Source organism: Rhamphochromis longiceps, linkage group LG4 (genome assembly GCF_057381845.1).
Source record: "Rhamphochromis longiceps isolate RC_006_pf linkage group LG4, R_longiceps_female_GT1.1, whole genome shotgun sequence".
Lineage (NCBI taxonomy): Eukaryota > Metazoa > Chordata > Actinopteri > Cichliformes > Cichlidae > Rhamphochromis > Rhamphochromis longiceps.
In genome coordinates, this window is record NC_140560.1 from 26,192,710 (window position 1) to 26,200,756 (window position 8,047).

An 8,047-nucleotide genomic window follows, 5' to 3' on the forward strand; every position below is an offset into this window, starting at 1 on the left:
TTAGGTAAAAACAACAAAAAAATAAACATTGCCTCGAAAAGACAATAAAAACTCAGGTATTTTAGGACAAAATGTCTCAATTGAAATAAAGAAAACAACAGCAAAAAATCTATACGAAAAGTGGGACAATCATTTCTAGTTAGTGCATTTCTCACACCTCCACCAAGATGTTTGAGTATCCAGATAGACCTGCTGTAGGTTAGCAAAACAATCCATGTCAATGCTGGGTGGGTCTAAGACTCACAGATGACCATCTCTTGGATCTGTGCCTCACTATTCACGTAAAACCTGAAACTTAAGCAAGTAAGTCCAGTTCCAGCACTAATGTGTGTGCTGACCTGCATTATTTGAGAAAGTTAACATAAGATTACAGCAGTAGAAGGGGACATTTCTTGGGGGGAAATGGTCTTGCTGTCGCACAGCAAGAAAGTCCTTGGCTGGAATCCACCATCTGCACAGCAAAAATGCCAGTGTTGATTTTTCAGTGTTAGTAGATTTCAACAGAGTTCCGAGTTAGTTCAACACTTAATCGAGTTAAAATAACACATCGGGAGTTGATTCCTGAAAAGTGTAAGTGTAGATTTTAGTCGTTACTGCATTTTAACACTGTGGGTGTTAAATTAGACCACACCTTCATTTCCTGTGGAGCTTCGCAATCCAGAATCTTCGGTCGCCATTTTTTCTTGCTGATGCGGTAAGTTTTATTCGGTTAAATATTAAGTTTTAGATTGATGTTAGAACAAGTAACATGATAACTAGTAAAAGAAATAGTATTTATATCAAAATACATCATCTTTAAGTGTCATATTTGAATTTTAACTGTTTTTGTTAAGCTGGGCTACTGCTAGCTAGAACTCTGCAAAGTACCAGTTTCTTTCCTAATATTCATTTAGCATAATCTGGCTATTGGCAGACTGTAATGAATATTACATGTTAATATATTTCACAGTTTTTATTAAATGCCTTTTATTTATTTTCGAATTAAACTGCCAAAGCCTTAGGGTCAGTGGTCTCAAACTCGCGGCCCAGAGGCCACTCGTGGCCCAAAGGCCACTTGCGGCCCACGTCAGGTGAGGTGAAGAAGTATAATGCAATTTGGCCCTTAAAGTGACTTTTTTTTGTCATTAGCCAAAAATGATTTAATATAAAGGCAATGAGGGCAGAGTGTTACCGGCCCTCATGGGTAGTGTAGTCCGTGCTGCGGGGAGAACGTGTGGAACTGCCCCTCCCGTTGTGTGTTTGAGCGCGAGAGAGGGAGAAAGTAAGAGCTGTTACCGATGAGAAATGGAAGAAGAGCGCATGTAAATATAATAATAACCACTGCCGCCAAAATGAGTGCCTGGTTGTAAGAAAGCTGTTAAGATTCGACTGTACACTGTGTTCGCTGACAGTAAAGCTACAAGCCCGACAACCCAGCGTATTGGCCAGAGGTGTCATTACCACGGTTCAGAGCCGCGGACCTGGCCGAGGTAACAAGAGAGTACAAACATGTGGAGGGATTGGCTTTGTTAGTTCAGTGAGAGTCAAAAACTAATGTGTACACTTATTTCTGCATTTTTATTTTGTTAAATATGAATAAAATTACAGCAGAAGTGCTGCAAAGTGTCTGACCAGAAAGAGAGGACCATTGTGTTAATTTGGTAGTTCAATTAAAGGCATCGGTTAGTTAAGAGGGAGAGGGGGGGATGCGTTCATATTTGCAGTTTTGTCTTGTTATACAATATTTGAAATTTAAAAACGAACAAACCAAACGCTACATTGTCAGGAATATTTGTGGGGAGGGTTTTTATCGCTTAAAATATATAAAAAATAATAAAATAGAAATATGGTTCCTACTAACCCCTGTGATAGTTGAGAGAATACTGTATTGCAGTCATGTTACACAGCTTGTACTACTTAAAAAATGGACCAAGGATGTTTTTCTTAACAAAATTTATTTTAACTCAGTCTAAAGGGACTAGACATGCTAGATATTTTGCAAAGAAATGGTGTTATATGCTGGACCTTATTTTACTCTTGGCAGGTGGTGATATGCTGGTTCCCGAGAAGAGATGAACTAATCAAAGTCAGCTTTTCAAGACAGCCCCAAGACTCTTCGCAACTTGTGTTCAAATGTGAGGCCGTTGTCAGGTGATAAATGCAAGGAAGAGGCACTCAACTGACATGAAACATGTCAAAGACAACATGAAGGTGACATTTCAACATAGGCAAAAAGTGGTTCAAGAACCTGCCATAGCTTCTACTGTCCTGGACCTTTTCCCAAGATTTCTGGATACACCTGGCTTGGTAAGGCATAAAATAATTTAATGACTGCTTTGTGGTTCCTTTGTTTGTTTTCTTGTTAATGTGTTGTTTCTGTTGTTACACTTTGTGTTTAAGATTGACCAAGACTTCACAATGCTGTTTTTTGGGGAGGAAGTGTCTGGTAAGTTCCTTGCAAAGTGGCCAACATTCTTCAAGCCAAGGATCATCAAAGATTGCAAAAATCTGTCCCAGAGTACAGAATTGGATGAGCTGCTCATTTCTGCACAGCGTTACTCTAACGAGGCTGGTAAGTGTAAGTTGGAAATGGTAGATTTTGCATGCCTTTACAGCATTTGCTTAATTCCCACAACACAATATATCACTCATTTCTGTATGGTATGAAAACAAGCTTACAAACATGTTAAACCTGAAATGACATTTAATGTAGTTTGAACACAAAAAAAGTTACATAATCTTACTATTGTTATGACTCGATATCTACTTCACTTGGTGGCCAGAAGATTTTAAGTCTCTAGAAATGAATTTTTATACCAAGGCGCTGGAAAACTGCCTTATTAGAAAAATTATCAGGTGTCTAAAATGTCATCATGGTATTACATAACGTGGAAAAATGACTGCTGTGGTCCTTTAAATGACAGTAATTGTGATGATCTTAATTTCTATTCTGTAGTTTGGGACTGCGAGGCGGCTGCCCTCTTTTGCTGCTTCACTTCACTCCATCATCTAAGGGAAGGACGTCTTCAAAGATTAGCACATCAGATGCTGCTCACCACCTAATGAAATTCATCAAGGTATGCTTTTTAGAATTGTATATTTCTCTTTTGATGAGAACAGATGCAAATTATCAACGGCTGATATTTTAAGATGGCAAGGTGATCCAACCTGCAGCAGATGTATCTATCCCAGACAAGCTTGGTGTTGCAGGACTGACATGTCATTGTTTCTATTAAAACTAAATGTACACATTGAAACAAAAATAATTGTGCGCGCGGAGTGAAACATTTTAATATTGTCATAATTTCAAACAGCAATGCCTCAACATCAGATTATCAATTTTGTTTAATGTGAATCACTTGGTTTCTTTCTCTCCCTCAGGTGGGAGGTAGCACAGAGGCTTTTCTTAAGGCTGGCCCCACTCAGCCATTCGTCCTGTGGGTTGGAGAAAGAAAGAACATCATCCAAAGTTTCTACCCAAAGTTTCTACATTGTCCTAGATCAAAAGGTCATTCCCTGTGTGACACAGATGGGAGATGCAGGTTTTGACAAGGCAAAACTTTTCAAGGCACATTTTTTAATTTGCCGTGTCCTTTGATAAGGCATTGGACAACTTCTACACATTCATCCAGACCATCAAGTGTATGGCATTGATGTTGGCAGCGTGAAGGACAGTCCTCGGGTCAATGAAACAAGAGGAAGTCTTCACTGTACGGTTTAAAGATATCCACTATTCAGCACTTTGACTGGAAATGTTCATCTGTTACATTTGCAAGATACACCACACAAGTTGCTCAGTGTTATTTAGACATTTGAAGTTCCAGCATGGTTTGTACCCAGGAAAGTTTTTACGTTTGACCTGTGGAGAGCCTGGATGTTCATTTATCTTTCACACGTACTCTGGTTACAAGCGGCACTTATTCCGAGCACATGGAGACTGCGTTCACTCTGAGGTCATCAACAATTTTGAGCCTGTACCTAACGATGGAACCTCTGTTTCACAGCCTGTAAATGTGGCTCATCCCATGACAATAACTACACCGGTTCCAGTTGAAAAAAGGCAAATACTGAACATGTGCAGCTCTGTTATTGCTCAAGTACAATCATCAGGAGTTCCTGAAAGTACTGTACAGTGTTTAGTTGGTTCATTGGAGGAACTGGTTAATGACATCCATGCACATGCAAAACAATCTGTTGTCGACTGTTTGTCAACTGATACATCAAGAGAAACCTTAGAAAAAGTTGAGGATTGCTTTGATCAGCTTGAAAATCCATTTTCATGTCTTAACACAGAATCTAAAAGGATAAGATATTTTGAGCAAAAATGGAAAATAGTTGAACCCATAGAGCATGTTCTTGGTGTGCGTTTTGATGTACGCAAAGATAGAACAACAGGGACATACAGGCAAGTTCCTGTCAATGATAAATTCATGTACGTTCCTATCATGGGATCCCTTTCATCTATGTTTCGAAACAGTGAACTTTGTAGCAGTTTCCAGAAAAAAAAACTAAACATGGAGGGATTGTACAGAGATTTAAATGACGGCTCCTACTTCAAAAATCACAGTTTATTCTCACAACAAGAACATGCTCTCCAGATCCAGCTCTACTATGACGATTTTGAAACTGCTAATCCTTTAGGCTCAAAAAAGGGGGTGCACAAACTTGGTTGTATTTATTTTGTTTTGAGAAATTTGCCACCAGAGTTAAATTCTGTGGTGATGAACATTCATCTTGTAGCCCTTTTTCATTCAGAAGACTTAAAAAAATATGGGTTTGATCCTATCCTAAAGCCACTTGTTGATGATCTAAAGATTTTAGAGACTGAAGGAATGCAAGTGCCCTTTTCAGCCACACCTGTGAGAGGTTCGCTTTTTCAGATTACAGGTGACAACTTGGCTTTACATAGCATTTTTGGTTTTGTTGAATCATTTAGTGCAAACTATTGTTGTAGATTTTGTTTAACTGATAAGACAGAGTTGCAGTCAGTTTTTAGTGAAGATCATGTAGGCTTAACACTGCGTTCCAAAGAACTTCATTACAAACACTGTGGTGCCATTCAACAAAATCCTGCTTTGGCCTCAACATTTGGTGTAAAAAGAAATTGTTTACTCAATTCACTTCGGCTGTTCCATATTTCAGACAACTATGCTGTAGACATAATGCATGATCTACTAGAGGGAGTGGTGCAGTATGAGTTAAAGCTTGTGTTTCAGTACTTGATTAAGACCTCTTTGATATCCTTGAATTCATTGTCACAGAGAATTATAAGCTTTAACTACGGATATGCACAGAGAAGGAACAGGCCAGGTGGGCTAAAACTGCATGACAACAGCAAAGATCTTGGGCTTAATGCTGTGCAGTCATGGTGTCTTTTGCGGAATAGCCCATTGATTTTTGGAGATATCGTTTGCAGAAATGATGGACATTGGAACTTGCTACTTTTGTTAGTTCAAATTGTGAACATTGTTTTTTCACCCATTATAACTCATGGCATGACTTGCTATTTGAAACATCTGATTGCCGATCATCACAAGGCTTTCAAATCTCTCTTTCCAGAACGGAATTTGATTCCAAAGCACCACCTAATGATCCATTACCCACGCTGCATTAGAAAAATTGGGCCACTCATACATATGTGGTGCATGAGATTTGAAGCAAAGCACAAGTTCTTCAAAAGATCTGTAAAGAACTTTAAAAATATCACAAAAACACTAGTAAAAAAACATCAGAATCAATTAGCCTTTCATTTTGAAAATTTTTATTTTAAAAGATTACAGTTCGGCCCCATTAATGAAGTCTTGGCCAGCAGCTTAAAAGGCAGTGAAGCACTGAATAAAATGTTTGATGTTTCTTCTATTGTTTCTACAACTTCCTGGGTCAAAAGTTATGGTACAGAATATCAAGTTGGGATGTATGTTTGTTCTGGTGTTGAAAATGAGATGCCTTTGTTCAGTAAGATTGTCAGTATAATTGTTAGCGATTTCAATACTTATCTTCTAACTTGTAAGGTCTCAACAGTATATTTCAATGATCACTTAAATGCATTTGTTATTGAGGATGGATTAGATGTCTTTGCACTGATCTCTGTAGATGATCTGGTGTACTATAGACCTTATGATAGGCAATTTTCAAATGGCACTGATGACAAAATGTACATTGTCCCATACTGTAATTTTGTATGACTTGTTTACTTGTGGTGTATCTGAATACAAAGTATTTTGGAACGTTAATGTCTTGTATTTCTTTGTAATGGGTGGATGTTGGGGGTTAATTGTAGCAGTAGAGATATCAGAGATTAATGGGAGTTTATTGTAATCTGGTGGTATTAATGATTTGACTGACACTAGTGTTAGTGTTAGAAAATTAACACTATTCAGAGTTGAATTTTTTAACACCAGGGCTAGTGTAAAGTACCACCAACACTATTCGGTGTTAATTTTTAACACTTAACACCAGTGTAGAATATTTTTGACACTGGTCAGTGTTACTCAGTGTTAATTTTTAACTCTGTGCAGTGTTAAAATAACACTAGCTCGTTGTTAAAAATATAACACTTTGAAAAGTGTTAATTTAACACTCAAAAGAGTGGACACATATAGACACTTTTCTAGTGTTAAATTTAACACTCACAGTGTCAATTTAACACTGGCGATTTTGCTGTGTGGCTGCATTGTGTGGAGTTTGCATGTACCAGGTTCATTCTGGATACTCTGGCTTCCTCCCACAGTCCATAGACAAGCAGTTGGGAAGGATTAATGTGATTCTATGTGATGTGATTCTGTCTGTCCAGCCGGTCCAGCTAGGCTTTTCCCCTGAGACACTTGCAGTGTTTCAAGTTAAAAAATCAAGACAAACAAAAAGAGTTTGGAATCAAAGGTTAAATGAAGACGGCTAACAGACTACAAGAAAAAAAGAAAAACAACTCCATGTGGAGGACAAAAACCATGGAGCCTAATGTCCCAGCCCAACATGAGAAACTTAATGAAACTCAATGAAAAGAAACAAATACCCTGATACCCTGCATCTATGAGATGACACAAACAAATGATACTGTGATGACATCAAGCAATAATATAAGTAATTTAAAACCCAGTTTGATGTAATTCTAAGCATTTTGTGACTTATGGTGCTTTGGAAAACCATAAATAATGACCGAAAGGCAATGATAATTATAACTATTATTGTTATTAATAGCACTAGTAGTTGCTGAATTTATTTTAAAGACTACTGTTTAAAGTCCTAGGCAGCCAGTCTGTCATTTGTTCAAATCCATATTCAGAGGGACTGCTATATTTGCATGTGACAAATAAAGGATTGATTGATTGAAAGCCGGTTGGAGCGGACACGCTCCATTTTGCGTAACTATTTTTAAATCCCGGTAGCACTGCAACCACGTAAGCTAGCGCAATAATTTTTTTTGCATATGAAACCGGAGGAGTTGTACTTACATCTTATGCCATCAGCTTGTCCTAGGTCACGGTTTCTTTCCACATATAGCTTTGCAAAAACTGCATAAAAAGCACTTGCAGCAACAAAAACATAATATTCCAGAAACACGCTTTGCCGATCCGATCAGCTGTTTGTAACACTTCCTACGTCCATCAGCGTGAACTATCACATGACCGCATGACCTGCCCGAAACCGGAAGTGACGTCATTTTGCGGAAATGTCGTTTTTTACCATCGTGGCCTTATGAGCCTATACTTGTGTTTTTAAAAGTTATGTTTGACTTTATGACTTTCTGTGTTGTTTCTGGGATGCTGAGGACTCATATTGCACTGCTGGAAATATTTTATTTTGATGCATATGCTGTTATTTTGCAAATTTGCACTATAATATATTTTTTCGTTTTTCCTGCAGTAAATGAAAATTGGTGTATCTCAAAAATAAAACTATGAAGACACTTAAAATAAATTTCCTTTGGTGGGAAACTAGTTTGTGCAACTTTTTTGTATTTACAGTTTTGAGGGATAAGCCTCTTAAATTTCTTTAACTAGAAATATATGTTAAAAAATCAAAAACGATTTTCAATTTTTTTGTAGTTTATTGCACTTTTTTGCAATTT

At 37.7% G+C, this 8,047-nt stretch overlaps 1 long non-coding RNA gene across 1 annotated transcript; it reads left to right on the plus strand.

The window, feature by feature from the left end:
* Positions 1–232: 232 nt before the first annotated feature.
* Positions 233–6,212, plus strand: LOC146671764 (uncharacterized). Its single transcript, XR_014911495.1, has 5 exons — positions 233–694; positions 2,024–2,286; positions 2,380–2,551; positions 2,936–3,056; positions 3,361–6,212. It is a non-coding gene; the product is annotated as an uncharacterized LOC146671764 (long non-coding RNA).
* The last annotated feature ends 1,835 nt before the right edge of the window (positions 6,213–8,047 follow it).